The sequence below is a fragment of the Rattus norvegicus genome, chromosome 9 (genome assembly GCF_021556685.1).
Source record: "Rattus norvegicus strain SHRSP/BbbUtx chromosome 9, alternate assembly SHRSP_T2T, whole genome shotgun sequence".
In the NCBI taxonomy this organism is placed as follows: Eukaryota; Metazoa; Chordata; class Mammalia; order Rodentia; family Muridae; genus Rattus; species Rattus norvegicus.
The window spans coordinates 129,424,370-129,438,464 of record NC_141542.1 but is presented as its reverse complement, the minus strand read 5'-3'; positions in this window follow the sequence as shown (position 1 = coordinate 129,438,464).

The following is a 14,095-nucleotide window of genomic DNA, read 5'->3' as shown; positions in this document are numbered from 1 at the left end:
ATCTGTCTTCCTGAGTCAGATCCTGTTGCTGAGTTTTGAGCTAGTTTAAAACTCTATCTCTCAGTAGCACTTATAAATTAATGATTGAAATTAATTGTAAGCAGTGCCGAAGTCTACAGAAACGGAAAGAACATGAATGCTAAATAAAGCCTCTGGATTTGAACATTTAAAAAAAGTGATTTGGCTTCTCTTTGACATCATGAACTTCTTGTAACAAGCTGGCTCGGTTGTATTTTATAAGTACCACTAACTAGTGCTTGTAAAATACAGAATATGCTTTGGAAAACAAAATGCTTCTCTTTAATGCTTCAGACTCATAACATAATACTAGAGAACACATAATTTGAGTGTTCTATTAGTTCCTTATTGGGGAAGGTGTTCTTTGTAATGAAAAGGTATTTGACTCATGCTAGTTTCTTAAATTTACTTTTCTTTTAAGTTCAGAATATATGGTTGAAGATAGAATGCTCTTTAATTTAAATGAAAAATAGCTGACAGAAGATAGCAGTAAGAAAAATATAATTATAGAGAAATAGCATCTTCCACTTTATCAGGAAAGCTACTAGAAGGAATAGAGCTAGAAATAAGAAATTGGAGACAAAGGGTATTGCCCCACTTCTACAAGACCATGTGGGCATTGGTCTTTGCTCTCATAAAGCTGCCGTCTACACATCATTATAGACTGCTGTGCAGATGGTGCATGGCACATGCATGTTTCCACCTCAGGAACCCAACATAGATTGTCATTATAAAAAAAGTCAAATAAATTTCCAGCACAGAAACACTGGTAATACTAAGTCAGGGTGTCAGGTTAGGTGTTTGCTGAGGTCCACAAATGTCCATTCCCAGACTACAATCTTCTTGCTGTGTTCCCATGGCAGAAGGAACAGGGGAGCTCTCCAGTCTCTTTTCTGAGGACAAAACCGCACTCATGAGTACTCCATGAGGGAAACATACCTGTGACTTGGTAATCTGCCAAAGGCTCATAATCACATCACCATGTGGTCCCTGTTACCACACACATATTTCAGGAGGACATAAACATTCACTCTACAGCACAGATTATCTAGTATTTCAGTGGCTCAATCATTGAGAAAGAAATCTGAGTGTCTAGGTCTTTGGAGAAGGTTGGCTTAGGGGCTAATGATGACAATGTAGAAGCAGCAGATGGGTCCCTGGTCAAGCCTTAGGCTGGGCAGATTGTTCCATGTTTATTCCTAAAACTATACTTCTAGAAAGCTATGTGAGGGCTGGCAACATGGCTCAGACACACACACACACACACACACACACACACACACACACACACACACACAAAAGCACTTAGCACATAAACCTAAAGACCTGAGTCCAAGTCCCTGAGCTCATGCAAAGGTAAAAAGATCCAATTCCACAAAACTGTCCTGATCTCACACATGTGCCATAATATGTATGTGCCCACACATTCATCATACACTATACACACAATAGAAATCAATAATTTTGTCAAAAACATTAAAAATAAATTTGATATGAATACCATATTTTAGTACATTGGATCTTATACAAGTTGCACTACAGATAACAAATATTAGTGTGGCAATCTCTTTGCATGTTATTTAGAGTAATGTACATATTGGCCAAAATGATGTGAGTAAAATAATCCCTGTTGTTTGTATGAGAAAAGTGACGCTCTCAGAAGACAATGGAGGAGTGACATGCCAGCCTCAGAGGAGCCTACAGAAGAGCCTGAGTTCCACCGGCTTGTGGTCCAGAGAAGAGGGGGTTATCAACATGAGAGATGAGTAGAAGAGTTAGTTGGCACCCAATGCACAAGAAGTGAGGGCTGCAGAAGCTCAGAGAGGAGGGACCAAGGTGGAGGTTGAAGGCAACATGATCAGTGCAGGTGTCCCCTGAAGTTCTGTGCCATGACTAGCTTAGGAATAGAAAAGCCCTCAGCAGAGTTTTGTTCTGTCGTTCTCAGTTTCACAGCTAAGATGTAAACCATTTCTTTGTCTGTATACAGTCTGTATATATCACCCACTCATGTGTTGCCCATCACCATCTCTGTCTCAAAACTACTGTCACTTCAGCTCTGGGTTCAGATAACCCTTCCATAGAAGCCCATTGCTACCACAGTGCTTGTGTTTTCTCACTACCTTTATCTTACTATAGAGTGGCATTGCCATCTCTCATTATCACAGGAAGAACAGTACACAAAATATTTTAAGGGCAAAACAGCCAGATTGTGTTACTTTTACTGTAGCATGCAGTTAAACATGGCTGTTAACCTGTTTTTGTGTTTAATTTATAGGCTAAAGTTTATCAACAACATTCATGTACAGAAAAACAGCATGGGTAAGGCTCAATCTTATTCCACTGGAGTCTTGCCATGCATTTGCCATGGTTAAGGGACTACTACTACTACTGAAGGACAGAGAACAGTACATAAATACATACTGAATGCACTTGCCAGGATTAATGCAAACACACAGTCCAAAAGGAGACTATGGAAGCCATCATTTAACCAAAGCCTTCTTAGTAAATGTGTTTTCCACATATGTACAATTTTCAGCCAACTAAAGTTTAAGTACCTCAATATTTTTGGTTAAAGTTGTTTTTATATGGGAATATTTCTACAATGAGATACTCCCTATAAAGCATGGAACATGAGTCCTGGCACACAGAGTTCAGTAAGTTTTAGTAATTTTTAATGTTAATTAAGTGTACTATGTAAGTGCTTACCTTAGGATTCAGAATGAGCAGAGTATAATTACTCCTCCTGATGGCCCAAGGGCATCCTAATAAATATTAAATACTTAATGAGGCTACGAGCACAAGGAATTCTTGGAAGTTACCAGGAATTCTGGGGTTGTTGGTTCCTGCACAGCTCCAATGTGAGGTCTGGCAATGGTGGGATTGGCAGTCAGCCAGCTACCACTAACTCTATCAAGCTGTCAGTTCTCATGGCTGTCAGAGTGCCCGAACTGGCTATGTCTCAAAGTTTCCTACCACTAAACATCTTTGAACTGAGACATTGAACTGAGACATTAAATATTGGAAACCCATACAAACAAGGACTGGTCTATCTACCCTACCTTAACCCATTTCCTGATTGTTCAGAAACACTGAAGTTTCCAGAGTGGAGTCTGTGAGTCTATTCTGGTTCGATGCTGCATACCTACAATAACAGCAATCAAGAGGCTGAGGCAGGAGGACTGCAAGCTTGAGGCTAGCCCGAGGTACATAGTGATACTCTGTCTCAAAAAATAAAATAAAGGAAAAGGTAAGAGGCCCACCTGCCCTGAGAAATTTCCTAAGCCCTCAGTTGGGATCCCAGGAAAAACTAACTAAGAAGGTCCCCCAAATCAAATGGGTAGTGTCTTAGTTGGGGTTTCTTCTGTTGTGAAGAGACACCATGGCCATAGCAACTCTTATACAAGAAAACATTTAGTTAGGGCTGGCTTACAGTTCACAGGTTTAGTCCATTATCATCACGGTGGGAAGCACGGTGGCATGCAGGCAGGCATGGTGCTGGAGAGGTACCTGAGACTTCTACATCTGGATTTGCAGAAATCGAGAAAGGGATCAACTAGGCCTGGCTTGAGCATCTGAAATCTCAAAGCGCACCCCACAGTGACAAACTTCCTCCAAGAAGGCCACACCTCCTAATAGTGCCATTCCTTAAGAGCCTATGAGGGCCATTTTCATTCGGACTGTCACAGGTAGAAAGAAACTGCACAGCTTTAAAATGTGTATGTGATCATTAGCTACTGTCTAGGTAGGGGAGGTAGAGGGAGGCACGGTGTAGAGAATGTGCAGCATGAATGTTTCTGGGAAGCATGACTTCCAGACTAGAAATACTTTCTTACGTAAATAGTTTGCTCAAATGTCCACACGTCTATTCCTTTGTCCCTACCTTTTAGAATGCAGAGTTGACATTTACTCAAGATTCTAGAGAAATTAAAGCCCCCATACTGCTGTGCTGGACTTGTGATAGATGCTTCTCTAGCGTATTCTTTTTCTCTTATTCTTTCAACCACAACCTTTAATCGCATCTTCTGAGAAAAGACTTATGCGTTTGATTCTTCTGATATCACACAGGCGCAGGCAGGAAGGTGGAAGGGCCATGGTGGCTGCCAGTGGAGAACAGGCATGTTATTGACAACAGGAGTTGTGGGACTTGGTTATTTCTGTTGCTTCTGAGGATGATATTTTAAAGAAAACTCTTTCTCATGACTGAAGGAGTTTTCACACATAAGACATAGACCAGCAGCCGGTGAATCAGTGACGTGTCATGGCGTCACTCTGCACATAGGTATAGGGGAGTTACAGATTGTGGATGTGGAGAAGGGACTGTTGGTAGGTAGTGGTCATGAGAATCACAGTCTCTTGTTTCCACCAGGATCTCTATTTCTATTTTTCTTCCACACCACTGAACGACTCATCCGCACTGTCATTACCTTTGTTGAAGTTTATGTTTTTCCCTGTTGAACTAGTCTAATAGGGTGCAGCATTCCTAGAGACTTCAATTTTCTAGCGTCACCTGGGGTCCAGGACACCATAAGTAGGACACAACTGGAAGACAGTGCTGAGGGTGCCCCCTGGTGGTTCCTCTGAACCAATCTCACATAATGAGGTGATAAAAGTCTGAGAAAGTTGCTATACTGTGTACAGTGAATTTCCTTTACATAAATGTTCATGTGTGATGCTTATTTTATTAGAAAAATTTATGACAGTTTTCATAAATAATTAGTTATATATTCTAAATAAATACATTAAAAATAAAAGATTTAAAGTAAAAATTAAATTTAAATGTTTTCATGATTTTTAGTTTTAAAAGAAAAATTAATTCTAGGTGAGTGAATCTTTGAATCACACTTCAGTAGCCTATTTCCAATGTGATCAGTACTCTAGCTGGAGGACAGGATGTGCAAAATTGCTTAACTACATGCATTTTACATGACTGTCCTCCTACACAAACGGGAATATTCTGATCTGTAGTTTAGGTGCTAATTAAAGCATCTAGTTAACACACCCTCTTCTTCAAATAGGCCATAGAGCCCTTTCTCATCTCAAATAAATTTCACCTACCTTCTTAAGGAGGGGAGGCAAAAATTCTTCTCCCTTTTTTGGCAAGGGTTTTGTATTTTTATTCTTAATACAATTTCCCAGTATCACTATCTCCATAATTTAGTTAATGTACTTAAATTTAATTTTCCAATAATGAACAAATTTATAGTAGATCAAGATGACTAGATAGAAGAATATGCATCACACTTCACAACAGTTTTCAAAAGCAGACTCTGTTAACTGTGAATGTGTGCATCTGAAAACTGCTCTCCTAATTTGCTTATGTTGTTGTAAAAATATAAAAATAAAAAAGCATAGTTGTCTTTTATCCCGCTAGGTCCACACAGCGGTGCCCACGATGTCTGCTAGATATCTTGGTAGAAACACATCCCCACTCCTTGGTGACCCAGTGTCTCTTACTGCCACACTCTTTCCGATACTCAAACCCTTACATAAAAAAACACACAATACAATAATCTTTGACCCAATTGGTAAGATATAATTTCCCACTTAAACATACACAGCCCGGTACCATCCATCCCTTAGGAACATTGATAACAAGCTGTAAATACACAGAGCAGAATCTTAACATCACCTGCCATGGCTTCTCCCCTCTGTCCTGTCTCTTCCTCTCTGTCCTGGTCTCCTCCTCCTCTTTCAAACATCTCTCCCGCCCATCCTTCCTTCTCCTCCAATGACAGGCCTCCTTCTATCCTGTACCTGCCCCTCACCTGTACTTTACAAATTCAATGGGGAGGTGGTTCTGGTGAAGTCACCTGAGTTCTGAGTAGGTGACTAGGCAGCAGTCCTTGAGGCAGTGGAATTAGCATCAAAATACAGATAACTTCAGGGAAAACCACAACTTTCCTGATACAAAACTAATTGCTGAGCATACACCAGAGATATGACACTTTTTTAAAAAAAAGACTTTATTTCATGTACACAATAAGTACACAATAGCTATCTTCAGACACACCAGAAGAGGGCATCAGATCTCACTACACATGGTTGTGAACCACCATGTCGTTGCTGGGCTTTGAACTCAGAACCTCAGGAAGAGCAGTCAGTGCTCTTAACCACTGAGCCATCTCTCCAGCCCTGAGAAATGACAGTTTTTAATGTAATGTTGGCTAGTGCAAATTTCATGAAATGACAGTATAATGTGCTTCCTGTGAGTTAGATGGTCAAGAAGCAATACTGAACAGTCACAACAACACAGTTGACTTAATCTATGCTCAATGCATATAAAATTGTTTAGAAACAGCATAGAACCCAGACACATCTTTCTTACACTGTAAATCAGCTTAGATGTTTTACAATACTCGATAAAATGTTGATATATGAGAACACATTGAATTACTAGGAAATGATCTCTGTATGCACATCAAGAACCAGAATTTATTACCTGTTCATCATGCAACATTACCAGAGAGAAGCGGCGTGAGACGTCAGAGACCAAGCACAGTTCATGCTTCGCATGATGTAAAAGAACACAGGAGGGAAAGCTTTAAGGGAAACCCGTAGGACTTTTCTTTCCCTGCCCATCACTAACAGAGCCAAAGGCACTTGTGCATTCTTCCTATGAACCTTTCAAATTCTGAATACCTTGGAATTAAACATTTTGAAATCTAATAGTCACATAAAAGGGATCTCTCTGGAACTGCTTCAAAGTGTCAGCAGCAGATCCCATGTTCTGATGCTCTGTTGAATGGCAAGGAGGTGGACATGGAGGTTGGTCTGGAAAGACTGCCATGTGAATCATAAAGATACTCATCTCTACCCTGTCCAATACGTGTCTGTGTGTAAATAAATACTAGTGTTTAAATAAAATAAACACTGTGAGAAGACAGAAGGAAGCACCTTGGAACCCTCTTTTACAGCTTTTCCTCTCTGGCCAAGAATCATTGAATCTGTTAGACTATCTCCTGGTGTCCTTGTCTGGCTTGAGAGGGCCTTTATGGTACTTTAAGCTCTAGTCCCTCTTGGTCATTTTGGTGCTTCTTATTGTCTCAAGTGAAATAGACTGCTTTAGAACTAATTCCTAGGATTATTCTATATCCCTACAGTAATGTGCTTCCAGGAGCTAACAGAAGTGGAGGCACGGCTGTATTCTCTTAGTATATTCCTCAATATTGTCATCTCCTTAGCAATTTCCCAAAGATTAGACAGTTAATTTGTAGCTCAGGGTTCCACATACATGGATTTCTGCTTGAAAAACTTAGGCTCGACATACACACCTATAACTCAGCCTTCAAGAAGTAGATGTAAGAGGATTTTCAATTCAAGACTACCCTGAGCTACATATGAGATTCTATCTTAATACATCACTGTCCTCATGGGGAATAAAGAAATGGAAAGGAAATGTAGATATAGAAGGATATAAATGAGACAAAATGAAAGGAGAGAGGAGAAGGAAGAAGAGACTATTTAAAAGATGTTATTTCTGTACCAAACACGCAGAGTCTATCTGCCTGTCACAATTTTCTAATAATTCAAGATGTTTTCTTAGAAGTAACATTGTATTGAATATTGTAAAATATCTAAATTGATTTATGGTGTAAGCAGGGGGTGTCTGGGTCTTATGCTATTACTACACAATTTTACATAGGAGACCTGGCCCTTCCTAGATGTAATATTGATGAGTTGACCTTGAATACAAATCCCAAGTATACAGAGAACTGACTGTATCCTGACTGTAACGACACCTTATGGAAATTGTTGAGGTCATAATCAGAATCTAAGGGGAGAGTCATTAATACAGACGAGTCTGGCCCATGCATGGTTAGACAGGGTCAGTGTGAGGGAGATGTTATGGAGTCAAACAGTGATCACCAAGAGCCTTCCCGTCTTGTCTCTTCAGTAGACTGCTCTATGACAAGAATTGTCCAGAGAGAAAAAGAAGGCAGAATCCAGAATAATAACGTTCATTGCTCTCTGCTTTTTTTTTTTCAGAGCTGGGAGCCGAACCCAGGGCCTTTCATTTGCTAGGCAAGCGCTCTACCACTGAGCTAAATCCCCAACCCTGCTCTCTGCTTTTTAACTTCTCTCTGAAGATATCTGTTGGGAGGCCACCTACAGGAAGTACATTAAACACCATCTACCATAAACTTGACTGATCTCCCCCCTTCTATGCACAGCAAGTGCCCATTACTCACAGGCACAATAGTACTTTTCAAAGGAAGACACAGGGGGCAAGGTGGGATCCACTTCTCAGTTTGTCATGGGCCAGCCTATTTGTGGTTTGATGAGGAAAGATTTCTTCTTTTCAAAGCAATAAAACATTTTTTGCTGTGTGCTAAGAAGCAGAACTTTTGCTCAGTGTCTTCATTAACTTGAGTTTAGATACGACCACGAATAGAATCCCCATGATGGCACAGTGGCTGTATAAGGACAAGTAGAGAAACCTCATTATCACATCTGCCCTGTCTCACTAGTGATGCCCTCATCATGTTATGATGTAGCAAGAAGGCCCTAATCAGACACTGTTGCTGTGTTCTTTAAACCCCCAGTCTCCACAGTCAAGAGCCCAACAAATCTATTTTTTTTTAAAAAAAAAATTGACCAGGCTTTGGCCAGAAAGTGAACTAAGATAGTAGTATCTTTTGTTTTGTTTTCTTGTCAACTTGAGTATAGAAACTTTAAGGGATGTAAATAGAGATTTAAAGGGTTTATTTAGGGCCAGTGAGATATCTCAGTGGGTTGATGATCTGAGTTTTAGACCCAGAATAGATATGGAGGAAGGAGAGAACTAACTTCTGAACGTTGTCCTCTTGTCTCTACATGTGCACTGTGGCACTCACATGTGTGCAAGTAGGTACATGCTCCCACACGAGTCAATAAATATTTTAAAGTTATTTTATTTTGCAATATTTAACTCAAAAATATTAATAAATATATTTATTGATTTCTACACTGTATCAAAAACACATGTAATACTGTATTCATTCAGTTATGTTTAATTATTCTACTTTGGTTTCCAGTTTTGTGTTAACTTTTCATGTGACTATTGGCTATACATTTTTTATAGTTTCTACTGTCAATGTTGAGCCTCTTACAAGCATTCTAAAGTACATGGCTTTTGGTTCTCACCTATTGAAGGCTGTGACCATACCAACTAGAAAACACGTTCAAACCACAAGCTTCCATTGACTGGGAAATGAGTCAAATCATAAACTTCTCCCTTATGATTGACTAAGAAATACATTTCTTCATTGATCCTATCATAACCTTCAAAATTTGAACAATTGCCACTTTCTTAATTGATGTTTAAAGTCAGTGTGCACTGACTTTCAACAGTTCCAACGTATGTTCCTTATACCTACTTATTAACCCTTTCTTAAGTGGATTTCCTTGTTTTGGTTTAAAATGATTTCTGAAGTGGCCTGCTTCTGTTAGCACCCTAAACTGACATTATTGAAGGTGTTTCCAGAAAGACCTATTCTGAAAGCTATTTGGTGTCTACTAATGGACTTAGTGCAGTTCTTTCTGTTTAGAAACACTCTACCCCTGATCTTAAAGAAAACAAAACAAAACAAAAACAAACCTGCATTAATACTTAGCCATTGGTAAGCCACTGAGCTGATGTGCAGCAGGGCAGGGCAGAATATGATAGGGGTGAATGGAATTTCCCCTCTGCCCTCTGAAGATTTTCTGGAATAAAATGATTAAAATAAATTACATGGGAGAAAAGTGTGTTAATGCATTACTGTCCTTAAGTACAGCCCAACATGGTTCAGAAGCATTGGGCCCCGGTCTTTCTAGGGGAAATGAAATACAGAAAATGTAAGGAAACAGCATGCTGGGGCTTTTCTTGTTGTTGTTGAGCTTTTTTGTTTTTTAGAACAAATAGTAAAAATCATTTAGGGAAAGTTGGAAGTTTGAAGGCTATACAATAGTTTGGGATAACATGTATTTACTCTGCAAACTTGGTGGGAAATATTGTGTCCAATGTTGGAGAACCACTCACCCGAGGCTCCATTACAACATCTGATGCAAATCTGACAGAGGCTGAGGTCAGTTAGAGGGACACTAGTTGCACTGTGCCTGTCTTCTAGCTCTTAATTGCTAAATCACAACCTGTATTTTTTTTTTTAAACAGCATCTATTGTTTGTGATAGTCCTTACCAGGTAATGTGATACAATTTTAAAACATGTGTTCCTTTCTTCAAGAGAAGCAGTTTTGGGGCTAAGGAGAAGGCTCAGTGGTTAAGAGCACAGACTACCATTGAAGAGGACCAAGGCCTGGTTCCCAGCATCCAGATTGGAAGGTTCACAGCTGCTTCTAACTCCAGCTCTAGGGGACCAGATGCTTCAAGTCTCTGAGGGTGCCTCACACTCCCACACATACTAAAAATAAATATTAAAAAAAAGAAAAAGCTGTTGTCAGCTTGCCTTCATAGTCCATTTTATGTATTGTTTTTAAAAACAGATAAAAAGGTGGGTTGGATATTAGCAATGTTCAGAGTTATCAAGACCAAGTGAAAAGGGTGTCATTGAAACAACCCAAAATGTTGACTGCTAGAGTTGTCTTAGTCTCAATCTCTCATCATTCCTAATGATGTGTGTGTGTGGAGGAGGGGGATCGTGTTTACCAGTGCACACTTACTGTTGTCCCTTATCCTGCATAGGCTCTCTAATAACACTAACACCAGACATAGTAACTAATGTTTATTTGGTGTCCATTAGGTGACAGGGCCTGCACAGTCTTACACATTTCACCCCTAGTTTTACAGTAATCCCGAATGGTATGTGCTATTTAGTCAGTTTTACAGTTGAAGGTTCTAAGATGCTGTCTAGCACTCCATTGTGACTCAGAGCTGGAATCTTTGTCGCTCAATATTGAATGATAAGTGTTGTGTTGTTTACTGCTTATTCTGTCTCGAGCAGGCTCGCCATCCTAGGAGTAATAAACTGATATTTGTTACACAAAACTTTAGTCTAAATATCTAAAGAAGCATTATCTTATACAGGCATGAATTTAAACATCTCTCGACAGCCAAAATTGACACAAATATTTAGTGAAGAAAAAAAAAATCATTGCATGTTGCAGGCCGCCACCACTGCAGCCGGGGGTATGGGGTAGCTTGGGGTGTTCATGTAACATGTACCCTAGCCTCAGTGACATACCAAAAAAAAAAAGACATTTGAGGACAAAGGAAGCATATAATGCTGACTTCTTGTGAAAGTACATGTGGTTAATCAAGAAGATAGGCATACAATTTCATTTTGTAAAGTTTTATAAAGGAAAGTAAACTAAGTACTGCCTGGGAGTTAGTGCTGTGCAGAGCACTCAGGCTTCTCTATGATTCTGCCTTCTTCTCAGCACCTCACAGCCAACAGCTGCCTCCATTACACCAAGTCATTAAAAGGAGTTTCCTTTGAGATTTCAAGATACCTCAGAAAAGACCTTGGTAGACATTTTAACGTTACTTTATTTTCAAGATACAGGTATCTAAATGCACTGAGACCATTAAGAAACTCACCAACGTAGATTAACATTGCTGTTACTGAGTTGCAGCTATACAAGGCCACTCCTTATCACTTTATGGCGATGGAGGACTTTTATTATTCTTGTAAAATATACATAATATGAAAGCTATCATTCTTATCTAAGTTGATAGTTGAGTGGCATGAAGTACATTCACTGGACTGTGGCATTATGATTCCCATGCATCACAATTCTTTTACCATTTCAAACTGAAATTCTATATTCAATAAATACCAGATCTTCACTTCTCCCTCTCATAGCCCTTGGCAACCACCATGCTGCTTTCCATTGCTTCCAATTTGTTGTCTCTAGGCTCCTTGTACAAATAACACCATATAGTATTTGTCTCTTGGCAACTGGGTTATTTCTTTCTGTGTAAATTCCTTGGGGCATCTATGTTCTGGCATGTGCCACAGCTTTTCGTCTGAATTATGTTCCATTTGTATACAGTGTGTTCATATATGTTCATGCATCTCGAACAATTGTTGACCTCAGGTAATATCTACCTTGTTTTTGAAGCTGGGTCTCTCACATGAGATCAATAATTTAGGCTAAGCTGTCTTGACAATGAATGCCAGGCACCACCTCACCAGAGTTGGTTTTACTGGCAGAACATATATATATGCCTCAGTGGTATTTTGCAGTTTTGTCATGTGCGTCTGTGTGACTCTGTGTGTTCCTAAATCCAGCTTGGATCTAAAGCTTTCAAAAATGTCTTAATACTTATTATACAGAATAATGGGATTATAGGGTGTCCATGCATTATGTAATGTATTTTGACAATATTTCCCCTTAATTTCTCTTGGGATTGCATTGAATCAGTAGATTGATTTTGGAAGTATGGCCATCCCATGAACATGCAAGGTCTTTCCATCTTCTAGTGTCCTCTTTTAACTTTATTCAGTATCTATAAAGATTTCATTATAGAGGTCTTTCACATCCTTGGTCAGATTTAATTCAAGAGATTTTAGGGGTGGGGAGCTCGGATTTTTACGTTGTTTTGAATGGGATTATTTCCCAGATTTGTTTCTCAATATATTTTTACTGGTTGATAAGGCTACTGCTTGACATATATATTATTATGGTGAGATGTGTTTCTTATATTCTGAGTTTCTATGGGATATTTGACATGATTGAAATGTTATGATTTCTATTCTATCAAAAAACAAGAGATTAGAGAAATTTATAAAGTTTATTGACATATTGAGCCAGCACTACATGTCTGGATTAAACCAGTTTGACCATGGTAATTTTTTGATTTATTTTTGAATAGTTTGCAGGATTTTTCATTCTTTTTTTCGGAGCTGGGGACAGAACCCGGGGCCTTGCGCTTCCTAGGCAAGCGCTCTTACCACTGAGCTAAATCCCCAAACCCTGCAGGTAATTTTTTAAAAAATTTTGCATATTTTATGTTGGAGATTGATCTGTGTTTATCTGGTTTCAGTATTAGGCTAATACTAACTTCATAAAGAGTTTGGTAATGTAACCTTCCTTTGCTATTTAATAGCATAGTTTGAGAAGGATTTGTGTTAGTATTTAATTGAAGGTCTGGTAATTTTATTTGGTAAATATTTGACCACAACTTCACTTGTACTGCTTTCTACAAAGCTGCTCAATTTATTTATTTATTTATTTATTTATTTTTTAGATCTTCACGATTTACTTTTGGTAGGTTATATACATCCAGAAATCTATGTGCTTTATTTTAGAGTTTTCTATTTATTGGAATAAATGATTTCTAAGATAAGACCTAATGATTTTTCTGAATTTCATTAATGTAGTAACAAGTGTCCTTACCCCTCAATCTATTTAAGTTGAAGCTTTTCAACTTGTTTTTGTATTTGAGGATTTTATGAATACTATATATCATTTTCATCCCTCCCTGTACCACAGCCAACCTCCTCCCATTTCCTTCCCCAAATTCACACTCTTTCCTAACCCCCCAAAACTAAACGCCAACCTAACCCTACCTGTCCAGTCCCTAACCTTAACCCACACTGCCCCCCCAACACTTTAACCCTAACCCCTAACTTTCTAGCACTAACTGCACACCCAACCACACTATTCATAATCCCTACCCTTCTAACTCAGCTCGTTTCCAATAGACTCCTGGCATTTACTTTGACCATGTTTTTGAATTGTTAGGTATTTATGCAGATTTCACAAAGACTTTACCGCACTGAGCCCATTTATAAGGCTTTTCTCAAGAATGTTATTTTCTGCATTCACAGGGTTTCAGTGAATGGAAGTATGAATACTTTTATTATAGTGAGAACTATAGAAATGTGCAAAGGCTTCACCATATTCAGTACATTCATACTTCTCACAGTGTGGTATCTTTTATGCTGTTTGTGTTAATTTGGGTTTTAATGCTGTGAAAAGATACCATGACCAAGGCAACTCTTAGAAAGGACATTTAATTGGGGGGAGGGGAGGTATACAGATTCAGAGGTTCAGTCTATTATCAAGGTGGAAGGAATGTCTGTCACCAAGCAGACATGGTGCTGGAGGAGAGAGTTCTACATCTTGATCAGAAGGCAGCCAGAAGACTCTTCT